Here is a 15,279-nt window from a genome sequence, read left to right on the forward strand (position 1 = left end):
ACAGCCTAGTACGTCAGTTTCACAGTCTGTGACCAGCTTCGGATCCAGTGTGTATCGTGTAATCTTCACGGTAAATGTCGATTCACTCACCAAATGAAAATTTCAACTTGACTGGCGTACATTTTCCATTTTACATCTCAATAATCTCAATAATGTCCAGATTGAGTGCGACAAAATATGGCAATAAATGCGACTATGCTTCCATATTCGACGTTAAAGACAAGTGATAAAACATGAACGTTTCGGCTAAAAACTATTGCAATTCGGGGTGTATCCTGCTCCTGCAAAAACGAATTCAAAACTACGTTTAAAAAATCCTTCATTAATAAATATTAAATTTGCTATTATTTTTGTGTTTGAAAAGCAAAAAGCATGTTTCAACTGTCCAAATACCATATATCTAAGCGTCATCCGGCCCCGCAGTGTCAAAGACATATTAAGATGGAAAAATTAAATGGAACCCTAAGTCCGAGTGATCGGAGGCCAATAATTCGTCTGCCTGACTTTCATCCAATACACACACGATCTGATAATGTCAGCACATATTTAATTTAAACACCTGAACATTAAGTCAACATCGATTGCATATCGAGTGCAATGTCGATAGTAGACTTCGGATATAATATACTCCCTATTTGACAGCATATTAACGCACCTGTACTACCCTAACATACGTAATAATACACAACAATCACACTTACAAAAATCATCATGTGGTTACATATTTGCAATTGCCAACATTTTAGGTTTTATGAAGCTGAAACTTAGATTTCTCAAACATCCATCTTTGTTTCGCAGTCCCGTCGCACGTCTTCACCAAAAGGGTTGAATTGTCACCAGCTGTCAAACATTTGTCCGAGTTTCTCTAGTGAAGGCTTCTGTCCTGAAAATAAAGCACTAAAAATCAGGTCTTAAGTGTACTGTGCATATTTTCGCGTTGCACAATATGTAGAGGCTACTGTCGTTATAAGAAGGTGAATTAGGTACCTGGAGATATGAAAATACGAATCCATTTGAGAGTTTTGTTGAAGTTGAGTATCATTTCGAGATGACTTTTGTCTTGACACATTTCTGTAATATATACCGACAGTAATCAGTTGAATAATTGTCCATGTGTGTACTGATGCTTTTGTATTGAATAAGCGTTATGGCGTCACGGGATAATTAAGTATTTTGCTAGAGAGAAACACTTTTGCACACTTTCCAAGGCGGAAAGATAGGAAAAGTCACTCGTATGTCCATACAGCCACTTTTTACCGAATATTCTATTTTATATTGGCAAAGGACATATTGTTATACAAATCAGAGGCTGCCCATTCATATGATTGTAAGGCGAAAGTTGGCTCACACCTCTGTGTACGTCCAGTTGAGCAGATCATCCTTTGAGCAACGGTAATCACTGATCTTCCCTCCCCTGACACACAGTCGTCGGTTAATGTGACCCTCTACAACCCCAACCGGGTATAACTGCCAATACTGAAACAGATATGAATCAAATATCTATTCATGCTACAATCTCTTCATATATATAATATGTCAGCAGAAAGCTAGAGTGATAGATTGCAACATATACCATGCACACAACGTTATTCGTTCAGCAATCACGTGATTACAGGAAATGTTGAGATGTACCGGTGACATTTATGACATTGGACTTGAAGCAAGCCAACAGTTGCCATACTTTGTTTGCCATTCTTAATATGGCTGCATTGGATATTAAGTTTAATTACCTTCCTTTTCATATCAAATAGTTGGCACCGCTGGCCCAGTCGTCCAAGGCACCGCAATTAGCTGTGCAGAGTTGCGTCCCTTAGACACGCCAGAACTATGAAGGTAGGTGCGAATCCCGGCTAACCCCGATTATGTTTCTATAGGATTGTCAGCACCATAAACCATGCTTGTGGGTTTCACCAAAGTGATAAACGTCTTAGACCTACATCATTTTGGGCTTTCCTTACACATTTAGCTGAAACGCCATGATATAACTGGAATACTGTTAGCGCCGTTAAAAACCCAACCCACTCACTCATATCAAATATGTATGCACTATGGCGACCTCATCAGCCTACAAATCGTCATACAGTTCATGGGACTACACATTACAGCTTAGGAAACGTTGTTCTTTTTTATTTTAAAATATAAGTTAACGTGGCCCACCAATCAAAGGCGCAACACCTCGCTGTGCATAATTATGTTCCTTATGCATACCAGGAACCTATTACCGTGGGTATGAAATCCAGATTCGCAGTGATTATGTTTCAAGTTTCTCTGCACCATACGCCATGCCGATGTTCGTTGGTTTGACCAAAGTGGTAAACGTCTAACACTTTCAACACCTAGGGCATTTTTGCCACACTAGTCACACATGCCATGATATGGCTGACAGTGTTGAAAGCAGAGTAAAACCAAACAAACTCATCAACTTACAGTCATGTAAACGGGAAAGTGTAAGGCTGAATGTCGAGAAACAAGCCCGGAAAGGAGAGGACCATGTTCCGGATGTGTCAAGTAGAGGGTTTTATACGCACCTGCTCCCGTCCACCCACCGCCGTGACAAGGGCAGAGGCTTGTTCCGTCCCTCCTTGTCGCACTCACACACAGACTTGGGTTTGAAACGCTTCGGATCTGTGGGAGAAGAGTTTACCTATCATGCATGTGTGCTACCTTTAAGAACACATTTATCAAAATGTTTTCGGTGCAGGGTAACCTAGTGGTTAAAGCGTTTGCTTGTCACGCTGAAGACCCGGCACATAGTGTGAAACCCATTTCTGATGTCCCCCTCCGCGATATTGATAAAAGCGGCGTAAAACTATACTCACTCAAGATGTTTTCCTTTTACACGGCATATATTTACAATTTATTTTACATACGGAATCTCCACCATACTGAACAGGTTAACCGGGGACTACTACTGTGAACACATGTCTATTAAGGATATATTTTACAAATATATGGTGGTGGTTGGTGGTGATATAACTGTTACTGTGTTTGGTCATATCTGATTAATCCTATAGATGTGTTATAGTGAGTGAGTGAGTTGGGTTTAACGCCGCTTTTAACAGTACTCTACTCATATCACGGCGTGTCAGCTTAATGTGGGAGGAAAGCCCGAAGTTATGCAGGTCTCAGACGGGTATGGTGCAGACAAACCTAGAAACATAATCGGGGCGAACCGGGATTCGAACCCGCAATCGTAGATTACTGGCGTGCCCAAGGGACGCAACTCTGCACAGCGAATCGCGGCGCCTTAGACGACTGGGACACCCTTGCCCCCAAATGTTTTATAAAGACAATGAGCAGTATACTTAGTTGCAGCAGCTGTGTTGGTTTGCATGTTATCTTGGATGTATCAGACATTTCTACATGCTATTCATGCTTGCAAGTACTTAACGAAATTGTAAGGACGGCATTCTAGTTGTATTTTGTTTTGCTCCTCATGACGAAAACCCGGGTTTTGTCCCCACATGGGTGCAGTGTGTGAAGACGATTTCTGGCCTTATCCACTGTGATATGACTGGAGTGATTCGAAAAACGGGTACTCTACTCGCAATGAAATTACAATACTACAAAGCAGCGATACATGGCATTTACATATTGAATGTTCACCCCGAATTACATTCTCCACATTTAGCAGTACTAATGATAATGTTCCAACCTCTCCTGCGTTCAAGACCTTGACGATAGGACACTCCGGGTATACATTTTCTATGTACCAGCGGAAGTCGTGACAATGAAGATTTTCGCGTAGTCTCTTCCGGTCGGTAACGTCACCATAGCTCCTACCCTGCAAAAGAGAAATGTTTACTCCTAGGTGATATACATGCGTATATATTTAATACAAAGGCATTGATGGAAAGATGTGATAGCTCGTGCAGGTCAACACAAACAAAGAACTATACAGCTAATGTCCCCGCAAGAAGATGACGAGAGCATCACGTTACAACTGTGACAGTCGTGTTTAGTTACAAGGTGGGGGATATACAGTCTGGCCTGACAGGTGCACCCTGGACACCCATCACCGACTTCTAACGTCTACCCACAAACGATGGTTTGTTTTTCTTTAACGCCGCACTCAGCAACATTCCAGCTATATGACGGCGGTCTGTAAATAATCGTGTCTGGGCCAGACAACCCAGTGATTGACATCATGAGCATCGATCGACGCAATTAGGATACGATGACATGCATCAACCAAGTCAGCGAGCCTGACCACCCGATCCCGTTAGTCGCCTCACAAATACACAGTTCGATTCCCGACACGGGTACATTGTGTGAAGCCTATTTCTGGTGTCCCCCGCCTTGATATTGCTGAAATATTGCTAAAGGCGGCGTAAAACCATGCTCACTCACTCACAAATACACATACTGTACGTAAGTTCAAAGTATGCCATTATCAGTGCACCAAGGAGGGCACTTGTGAAACCTCCTTCACAAGTAACACGAAACACAAAAAAACATATCATATTTACCGGTGGCACGCGATTCCCTTCATAAAACAAGTACTTGTACTCGTCGAGCCAGACTTCCGCTACCCTCATGGCGTTGGTGAAAACAGGGCTTCCGCCTTGCTTCCACTTGACGGGATTCACCCAGCGGAACACGTGACCCACGTGAGAACAGGGAAGTGTTTCCAAGGTTCCATTACACATCCATATCTGAAAATAATAATTACATGTTTTATTATATCATTGCAGGGTCACACACGTGACTTATTGCTCCTATTAACCTGCGCATGATAAAACAGGAATCGTACCAAGGGCTCTGCTTGCAGCAGATATGTCTGCGTACGTTTATATTACAGTGAATGAAATTGAGTGAAATTGTTTTGAAAACTGTATTCATTTTTGTAACTATTTTTGGAATTGCCAAAAAAAACAAAAAAACACAAAAGTTATTAAATATCTGTTGCCGACATCTAATACTCAAAATGAATTGGACATTTCTGCATGGATTGGCATTGATTTGTGTGGAAAGAATGAGGTACTGCAGAAATTTGGTGAAAGGATGGAAAAATTACCAAAAAACACAACCATACGGCTGCGTCATTTACATGAAATAACTACATCGGACACCTCAACAGCAACGGCAATACTAGGATCGCGTAGAGTATCAGTCCAGACAGTTATCGTGAGGAAGCATATTCGCGCTAGACGACCAGTTCGACGTGTTATTTTAACGAACTTGCTTCTTCGCCTGCGACGTCAATGGTCACAGAGTATGGCCACAACTTCGATGGAGACAAGTTTGGTTTAGTGACGAGTCGATCACGTTTATTGCTTCGCCGTGAGTATGGTAGATGCAGGTCTCCAGGTCTCCGGATTTAAACGAACATTTATGGGACGCCCTTGATCAACGACTGTGAGCACGTCAGCAACAACCACAGAACCTTTGGCAGTTGGCACAAGCGCTGCAGGCAGAGTGGGTGAAAATTCCCCAGTACACAAGTCGGGACTGCCGACTGCGTCCATGGGACGACGATGCAGGTCAATGTTGGACTCTAATGGTAGCCATTCAATGCATTGAACATTGCACAACAGATTGCCTTCATCTTGAAAATCTACTGTTCCATGAGTACCATATGGAACCTAGATCACGGACAATGATGTGTGCTAATTTTTAACAGTCCGATATCATCTGTTGATTAAACATATGATATGTAAAATATACATCCAAAATCACTTTTGCGTTTCTTTATTTGCAGAGTATATTAAACGAGTAATGTACGGTAGATCTTTAACTAAATGTAAAAAGACGGATCTTTCGGTCCTCATATGTATCGAACCGACAACATCCGCTCAGGTCTGTAATCTGTTATTTGTATTATCTTGCTGTCTAATATCAAACTATAGCTAACAACAGCGTACTTTGAATGACAGTTCCATGTTTTCTCCACCCCAGTACAAGAGTCCCGGGTCATACGTTCCCAGAGTTGTGAACCACTGTTTGTCTATAGCAAACAATCCCTCAGGCATTGTAGGGGATCTGCAAACAAACAGAAAATTTCATAACATGTTACATAGTTTTCCTATGCTTATGTTAAGGGGTTTGTTGCCTATATTTACACACTCAGCTGTTACACCATGATGCAACTGACATTCTTAAGAAAGCAGCGTTCAGGCCGATTACCTCATTATACGGCTGTAGTCGTCACTCTTGATGACTCTTGATTATCTCTGCTTTCCTCTGAAGCTGATATCGGTAACACCTAATAGGTACAGGTTTGCCTACAAGAACTCACAGAACCTCCGCCTATGTTATTCGGATTGGTAAAGTCAGAACAAGGTAATATAGCCAATACGTTTAACCTAAGCTTCAGGTATATCGATGATTTGATATCGTTCAATAACCATCAAATAGCGAATTCCCTGTCACTGATTTACCAACCTGAAGTAGAAATACAGGAGACCAGTGAGACCGCCTCATCTGTTTCATATTAAGATCCACGCATAAAGATTCAGAGTGACAAAGGACTGTATGACAAGAGGGATGACTTCAACTTTCCAATAGCCAACTTTCCCTTCATGTCGAGCAATATTCCAGCAGCTCAAGCCTTTGGTGTTAACATTGCACAACTTTTTAGATACACTCGACCGTGCTCTTTGTGCAAATATTTCAAACAGCATCATACGACACTTGATCAGAAGTTGTTTGACCAAGGTGACAACATTCAAGGCCTCAGTAAATCTTTCAAAAAGTTTTATGGGAGACATGTGGAGGACATTTTTAAATTCGACGCATTAGTGGCAAAAATGATGCCCGATGGATTTCCCTATTTAGACCACCATATGTCCCGGTGTTTTTTCAGGTGAACAATTGACTTGCCTTTGCATGTGTTTGTGACGGGTGCCACCGGTGGAACAGGATACGCTCACCATTTCGCGAACACCTGGTATCATTACCATTTGACTATGTTGAGACTTCTATTGGATATGGAAAGGGTTTGGTCGCTTTATTTACAATGATTCAAATACACACCTGGAACACATTGTGACACAAAACTTACCTGATAGCATCCGTGGGTGTTTTCAACTGACTCATCCTTGCTTTGTCGACATACCCCCAGTTGAAGATGAATCGTTTCCATACAAACATTCCTAAACGTCTGGTGGTCTTTATGATAAAGGTATCAAAGGTTTCATAAACGATGTCGTCTATCATAGGAAAGGGCACATTCTTTGGATTCTGGAGAATACGATCAAGCAGTGGTTCTAGCCACCCTAAAAGAAATAAAATTATAACTTTTTGATTGGCATCCCAGAAGTTGGTGAGTAAGTAAGAAATCGTACAACGTTACTGATAACAACATGGAGTTATATGTATTAATCATTGTGTACGTTATTTAGTATTCATGCTTTGTTTATGTGTATGTTAGCTGTATGACGGCACTCTGTAAGTGATCGAATCTGAGCCAGTAAATCAATTGAAAAACGTGAGGTTGGTTGGTTTGTTTGTTTGTTTTTTAACGCCGCATTCAGCAATATTCCAGCTATATGACGACGGTCTGTAAATTATCGAGTCTGGACCAGACAATCCAGTGATTGATATCATGAGCATCAATCCACGCATTTGGGATCGATAACATGCATCAACCAACTCAGCGAGCCTGACCACACGATCCCGCTAGTCGCCTCTTACGACAAGCATAGTCGCCTCTTACGGCAAGCATGGGTTGCTGAAGACCTATTCTACTCCAACAATAAATCACAACAGTCATTTTTGTATGCAGCACATATCCGAAAATGTGTATGGTGCTTAATTAATGCTAATGTGCATATAAATACTATTTTTTATGAAGATGTACTTTGTAACTGCAGGTGTACCTGCACTGATGTGTAAAAAATTAAACAAATGGCAATAAATGGAACTGTCTGTACTTATTTTGACATAAAGTGTATCATGAGACCTTATGCATCTTGTAAGAATAAATCATGTCTGTCATTTGAGAAGATGCAGGATTCATTTTCCTTTTGATAATTTGCTCACGTTCACTTCGTTACAAATCGTTACCCGAGGGGAGTTTCGGGTTAGAATGCATCCCCAGTGTCTTTAATGAGTGAGTGAGTGAGTGATTTAACGCCGCTTTTCACAGTATTCCAGTTATATCACGCCGTGTCGGCTTAATGTGGGAGGAAAGTCCGAAGTGATGTAGGTCTAAGACGTTTACCACTTCGGTGAAACCCACGAGCACGGGTATGGTGCTGACAAACCTAGAAACATAATCGGGGCGAACCGGGATTCGAACCCACAATCATAGGTTTCTGGCGTGCCCAAGGGACGCAATTCCGCACAGCGAATCGCGGCGCCTTAGACGACTGGGCCACCCGTGCCCTCCAGTGTATGAAGAGGCGACCTAATGGATCAATCGGGTTGTCAGGCTCGGTGACTTGCTTGCAGGCGTGATCGCTGCTCACATATTCAGGATATCGTCTGATCCAGACTCTATTTTTGACCGGCCCCCGTGGATGAGTTCGGGTCAAACACCCAACACACACATCACTATGTTCTTGATAGAGTTGAGAGAAGTTTTTTTGAAATGACATTGAATGTTGTTTTGAAAGGAAAAGATATACCTGGAAAACACTCGATATGCGAGTCGAGGAACACAAGCACTGGACCAGCTGCTATTTCATATCCAGTCAGTCTCGCTCTGATTAGACCCTGGTGCTTCTTGTGTCTCACAATCTTCACCTTCCTAAGTTTTGACATGTACTTTATCAGTGGCGCCATGAGATGGTCTGAATGAAAAAGTAGAATAGTAGACTCAGAAACTCCATTAAGTAAGGGTCTATTCACATTTTAAGTATTGATAAAATGGAATGGCAACAATTTCATGCTTCTGGGCAAATAAGTCGCCTTCACAACTGATTGATGCTGTAACAGTGAGTGAGTGAGTGAGTTATGATTTAACGTCACATCGGCAGTATTTCAGCCATATTGTGATCATGACGAGAAGTACATTAATAATACACAATTATGACAATATAAAAAACTGTCAACGATGGACAGTACAATAACGAGAATATCACAGAGTCTATTTAAAAGTAGTTGAGAATATATAAAAGTCATAAGTATTAGTGAACAACACAATATATAAATGCGCTAGAGATCGTCAGTAACTAAAGGGAGATCACCATACCAGGGACCATGGGGATTTACAGTCCCTTTGCTGATGCTGTAACGGATACAGGGTGAAAGTGTATGTTAGACATTCACTATGGAACACATCGACACAAGTTTCTCGATGATTCCTTTATAACTAACTTAAAATTAAAACAGTATTATGACACACAACTCATTATGAGATCGATGATCACAAAATGGACACAGAAATGTTCTCCTGGCATACCATATACATTTAACTACAAGTATAACCACGACCAAACAATCTCTTGAACCTACTCCCATTTTGCTTTCTGGTACATGTACCTTGAGTAGAGGCGTCATCAACGAGAATTATCTCCCTTATCAGATGTTCAGAGGAGCGGTCAAGGACGCTGTGGACGGATCTGAGGAGAGTTGACCAAGCCTCGTTATGGAAGCAGATGATGATGCTGGCTTTGGGCAGATTGTCTGGATACACACGTGACTTGCATCTATGATACATAATCAATAGTGTGCTTTAATATTAATAAATACATATTATTCCGAAGGTTCAGAAATAATGTTCAACAATGACAATTACGATACAAACTGGGCTATCTCTCAGAAGACTGCAACCTTATAAAACTTGATAATGTTGAATTTAATGTCACTGAAGTTGGGTCACCAAGTCCGTCAGTGGGCGTAGTCAAGTTGTTTTAAGTTTATGTAAATATAAACGCAAAAACCTATTGTAGACAGCTAATCAAATGCCATTGTCATCACTTACAATGACTTGATCGTATAAAATGCTTGAAAGGCGTTTGGAACAAGTTTTTTGTGTGTTTACTTGTGTGTTTGTTTGTTGTTTAACACCGCATTCAGCAGCATTCCAGTTATATGACGGCGGTTTGTAAATAATCGAGTGTGGACCAGACAATCCAGTGATTGCTTGAGCATCGATTGACCCAGTTGGAATACGACGATACGCATCAACCAAGTGAGCGAGCTTGAACATTCAATCATATTAGTCGCCTCGTAGTGACCGACCATTTGTTAGTCTTAGGTGGGGGAGGGGCTGGGACTTTGTACCGAGATAAGCTATTTTTTCAGCTACAAAACCTGATATTTTTTGTTCAAACTACGAGCCTGATTTTTTTTAAAAACACCTTGCAACAATGTCAACATTCCCCAGCTCAGAATATCAATGGTCGGTTCCTTACGCCGGCAAAGCATAGTCGCCTCTTACAGCAAGCCTTACCTCACGGGTAAGTACAAGTTGTGAATTTTAGAACAAGTTTGAAAAGTGACGTAATTCATTAAGTTGGAGTAAGTTGTCAAGTGTTGACAGGCCTCACATACATACATACTCTTCCAGCCTACTGTCTGGCAGACGCCGATGTACGGAGATCCGGTCGCTCACCAGTTGGTTAAAGCCATTTCTCTTCTTTCCCTCTTTATATTCCCCCTCCTCCTCTTTTGTGTGCTTGTAATTGTAAACAGCTCCCCATTCTCCTGGGAAGGCAGGCACAATTAGGAACCGAATATTAAGTCATGCATAAACAAAAAGATGCAGCTTTAATAAAACCCACCTTGCCAAAAAAACGCTTACTTGACGTTGTCTTTAGTATTATGTTGTTGTTTTAATAGACGTATTTTATCAATTGTATTTTCTTCGTCGTTTCCATAAATGATTGATTTGTATGTATATAATATTTAATTTGTATGGGCCACACAGAGATAAATATTTCATGTGGAAATGATGACACATATATCGATATCTAAGCATATGATACAATAAGTAATACATGAATAGCCCAGCTCTAAACTCTAAATAAATATGTAGCATTGATAAGCAGGGTTACGTCGGCCTTGTTATACTGGGAATATTAGCCATGTTGAAAGATGACAATCTGTATTTTAGGGCAATATGACATTGATGAGTGATCACTCAAATGTAGTGAACTGTTAGCAATTCCGTTAATTTTTCCAGCTAATCATACATTATTCATCAGTGCGAGGTGGGTAGGGACGTACGCGTGTTTTCAGTTGAGCTCAACAGTTAGGTCTTCGATCGGCTCACAGATACGCCATGTCTGACATGGCCCCAACACAGTTTAAAATTTATGTTAATCACATACAAGCTACCTGCACAGTGAAGTGAAACCAACCACGTCTGGAACTATGCAGTTATACATAAAATGGACTGTCAGCAGAAATATAAATGAGGTAATACGTCTAAGATAAATAATATATGCCCGAAGAGTACATGTTGGCGGCGTTCGTTACACGAAGTATGTGGACTGTAATATTGATTAACTTGGTGTAGCAAATCGAAATTATCCTTCTTAACAACAGACAACTCACTTAGTGTTGTGTATGCTTCATCGTTATACCCTTTCTGCGAACACCTGGTATAATGGCTGAGGCATCAATAACATTTTCACCACTATTTTGTCTTTTAATCTGTTTGGGTTACATAAGCTGAAGATCGAGATTATTGTTGTTGTTTTATATTTACATTTATTTTATTATTTGCAGGTTTTCATATATTTTGTAAACAAATGTTTGAAAAGCAGGAAAAATCATTATCAATTCAATTCAATTCTTTATTGTATGAAAGGCCACAGGCCCATATATTATTATATATATTATCATTAATCGCAAGTACGCTGTTTATGCACGTAAGGAACATGTGTATCGTGCATCAATAACAGGACAGCGTCAGACTAACAACGAACAGATCAACTTAAGTCCTTTGTCTTACCTGGACCATTCTCCGGACTGTGCTCCACAAACGGAGGATATGTCACATTACTGTCCTCCCCTCCATATTCCTCCACGTAATACTCCACACTCTCTGTGTCGTGGATCTGTTGTCCACGCTGCTCTTCTGTCTTGTCCTGGTGCACCTGTTTCTGTCTGTGTCGCCCCTCCTTTTGCTGCCTGGTTCCAAGGATCGGTAAGTCTCCCTTCCTGTTGTGCTCTATTGTTGTGTCATTCACATACCTCCTCCTTGCAACAGCGTACATGCTGCTTTCCTTCTCAACAATATTTACCACTGCATCTAATTTATCATGTGAATTTCGTGATGTTTTCAAATAATCTTGAATGACCCGCTGTTCAACTCGGATGTCATTCTCACCTTTGAAGTAATGTATTCCAGACGTATGTCCTGTGATTTGACCACCTGTGTCACTTAAATATTGGTTGTCGACAATTTGTACCAATGATCTGGTGGTGTATCAAAAAAGCAACCACATACAGAACACAATCGTCTTGATCATCCGAAATGTCAGCCGCCTCATGCTATTCTGTGGTGTTGGTCAGCTGTGATGTACACGATGGTCAGATGTTTATGTCACAGAAAATATAACCAGACCTAGTGGCTTCCTCATCCAAACAATGGAGCCCGCCCTGCTGTTCACACGAGGTCAGGGTCGTCTTTGGTATAGGTTCCAGCATCAATAGATAAGAGTACTCGTTGAAATATTCCACCTCCCCAAAGAGTCTATACTTCTTTTTACGATTCCGTCTCTATACACATTATTCCAGGTTAAATTGTAAACACTCTCACCAATTAGCTAGCTACGAATATGATACAGCTGCCTTGTCGACACGAATATTCTTAGCATGGTATATTGCTGTAGGGACCATTTCAAATATCCTGAATATATTTCAAGTAATTGACATGAGACTGTTCCTTTTTTTCAAACCAGACAAAAACAAATTGTTTAGACCCCTGTGAAGTAATGCATTGTGTTGTCAGCTCAAATCAAATATATAATTTGTCACATATCATGGAAAAAAAGGCCGGCCGTTTTGAGATGTCACCTGTAGGGGAATTTTATCTTGGTAGCAGATGTCAGATTAAACTTTGAGGGTTCGATATCAGGAACGAAATGGATAGCAAGAGGCGTACTGTAAATAAGAGGAGTTAGAGGCATGCGCTAGGCGTTGGCAATTTATGCAAAATTGAATTGAATTCCAGTACTGAGTTATATCACGGCGTGTGGGAGGAAATCCGAGGTTACACAGATCTTAGACGTTTTCCACTTGGTGAAACCCATGGGGTATTATGAATAACACAACACTGACTGATCAGATTGCTATATGTTCCCGATATATTTAATTGCTAAGTCGTTGATCTATATCGTTGCTATTGTTATAATATCGTATCGATTTGCCAACTAGGATAATCAAATATCGTGGCCAATTTAGATGAATAAGGAGCTTAACTCTGCACTGCGAATTGCGGTTTCTGGGATGTCTTGGGTATCGATACAACAACTGCTGGTTTATGTCTTAGCCTGTACACGTGTTAGGAATAAAAGGGTGAGTGTGCATGGTTTTACGCCGGTTTTAACAATATTCCAACAATATCACGGCGGGCGACACCAGAAATGGGCTTCACAAGTTGTACCCATGTGTGGAATCGAACCTGGGCCTTTGGCGTGTCCAGCGAATACTTTAACCACTACGCAACCCAACCTTCTTATTAAAACATCCGGGGGGCACGGGGGGCCCAGTCGTCTAAGGCGCCACGATTCGCTGTGCAGAGTTGCGTCCCTTGGCACGCCAGAAACCTATGATTGTGGGTTCGAATCCCGGTTCGCCCCGATTATGGTTCTAGGTTTGTCAGCACCATACCCGTGCTCGTGGGTTTCACCGAAGTGGTAAACGTCTGAGAACTGCATCACTTTGGGCTTTCCTCCCACATTAAGCTGACACGCCGCGATATAACTGGAATACTGTTAAAAGCGGCGTTAAACCCTAACTCACTCACTCACTATTAAAACGTCCAGAGTGGTACGCGTCTTTAGAGGTGCAGTACGTGACATCAGTTAAATTTTCTTCAAATTAAACTGTATAAGTGTCTGAACAAGAAGCGTTAGCGCCCGTATCCACGAGTGACCTGTCAAGAATCAGTTACAAATTGAAAGCCGCATCGGCAGTATTTGTTAGCCATGCCGTGGCCAGAAAAGGGTAATACATTAATAATAGTATTATTAAATCAGTCAACGAGAGGCAGTACAATAACTAGCAATATATCACATTTATAATTTTTTTTAAACTCTTTTTAGAACATTTAAAATAGTAAACTATTACTCAACAACACAAGTTGAAAACTGACCAAATTGTTTTACATATATACTGCGATTATAATAAAAGTAGGAATAAAATACTTTGAATGATATGATCTTACCCTCCGCAGACAATGATTTTGCAGTACTTTACCCCCTTTGAGGATAAAGCCGCTCAGAATCTCAGTTACTTATTCATTCTTACATTGTACAAATGTCATTATTTTAAACAAAGTATCACTCAAGAGTATAAATCAATTCAATTTCCTTTAAAAAACAAAAATCAATGAATGCTGGTATTTTTAACAAGAAGATCTCTTAAAGATGATAATTTGAGATGTGTATCCCTTGTGATGGAGAAGATCTGAGATGGAGATGGTGGGTAGGCTGTAGTAGGTTCAGGCTGCTTTTGCAGATCCACCATAAATGACTGAGCCGTTGCCACAGCGGCAACAAACTCAACACCAAAGGTATCATTTGACCTTCGTCCTTTCTTGTGACCATGGTTGTGTCGACATGATTTGGATTTTTTAGAATTGAAATGTTGGGAGACACAACTGGAAACATTTCTGTTGATGCTCGATCTGTTCTGTGCTCTTGACGACACGGAACTGAATAGTTGAATTTCTTTTCCCAAACTGAAACCGTTCCTGGTGTCACGTGGCACGCCTTAGAACATAGACCATCATATTGCTCTGTTATCTGCTGAGGAACATACAAGAAAACATATCTTGCTCAGTAGAACAGGAGGCATCTTCTCGAGGCAAGGGCAATAACAATCTTGATAAGTCCATGTTCCATCCAATCAAAATCGCGAAACGAACTAGTCATCGAACCGGTTCGTAAACAACATGGATTTCAACTTTCAGATTTCGGTCGACCGCAGGATTTGCAAAGCATGTGTACCATCAAGTGGGCGTCGACAGATATTTTCCAAAACTTTTCATGTTTTAATCAATGTGCTCATGTCATTTGATGCATTTCGCGGGATAAGATCCGTTTTATTACAAGATAGATCGTGATCATCGACTGGGTGCCACCATTTTGTTTGAAGCAAATGCAAGTGATTATAGAGATGGAATCTGATTGGTCCATAGAAGGGACATAACTCGTAATA

The 15,279-nt window shown here is 40.9% G+C and overlaps 1 pseudogene; it reads right to left on the minus strand.

Annotated features, from left to right (window-relative positions):
• Positions 1 to 685: 685 nt before the first annotated feature.
• On the minus strand, positions 686 to 12,386 carry LOC139447320 (polypeptide N-acetylgalactosaminyltransferase 1-like; annotated as a pseudogene).
• Between the last annotated feature and the right edge of the window lie 2,893 nt (positions 12,387 to 15,279).

This window comes from Haliotis cracherodii, unplaced genomic scaffold (genome assembly GCF_022045235.1).
Source record: "Haliotis cracherodii isolate W230 unplaced genomic scaffold, xgHalCrac1.p SCAF_7, whole genome shotgun sequence".
In the NCBI taxonomy this organism is placed as follows: domain Eukaryota; kingdom Metazoa; phylum Mollusca; class Gastropoda; order Lepetellida; family Haliotidae; genus Haliotis; species Haliotis cracherodii.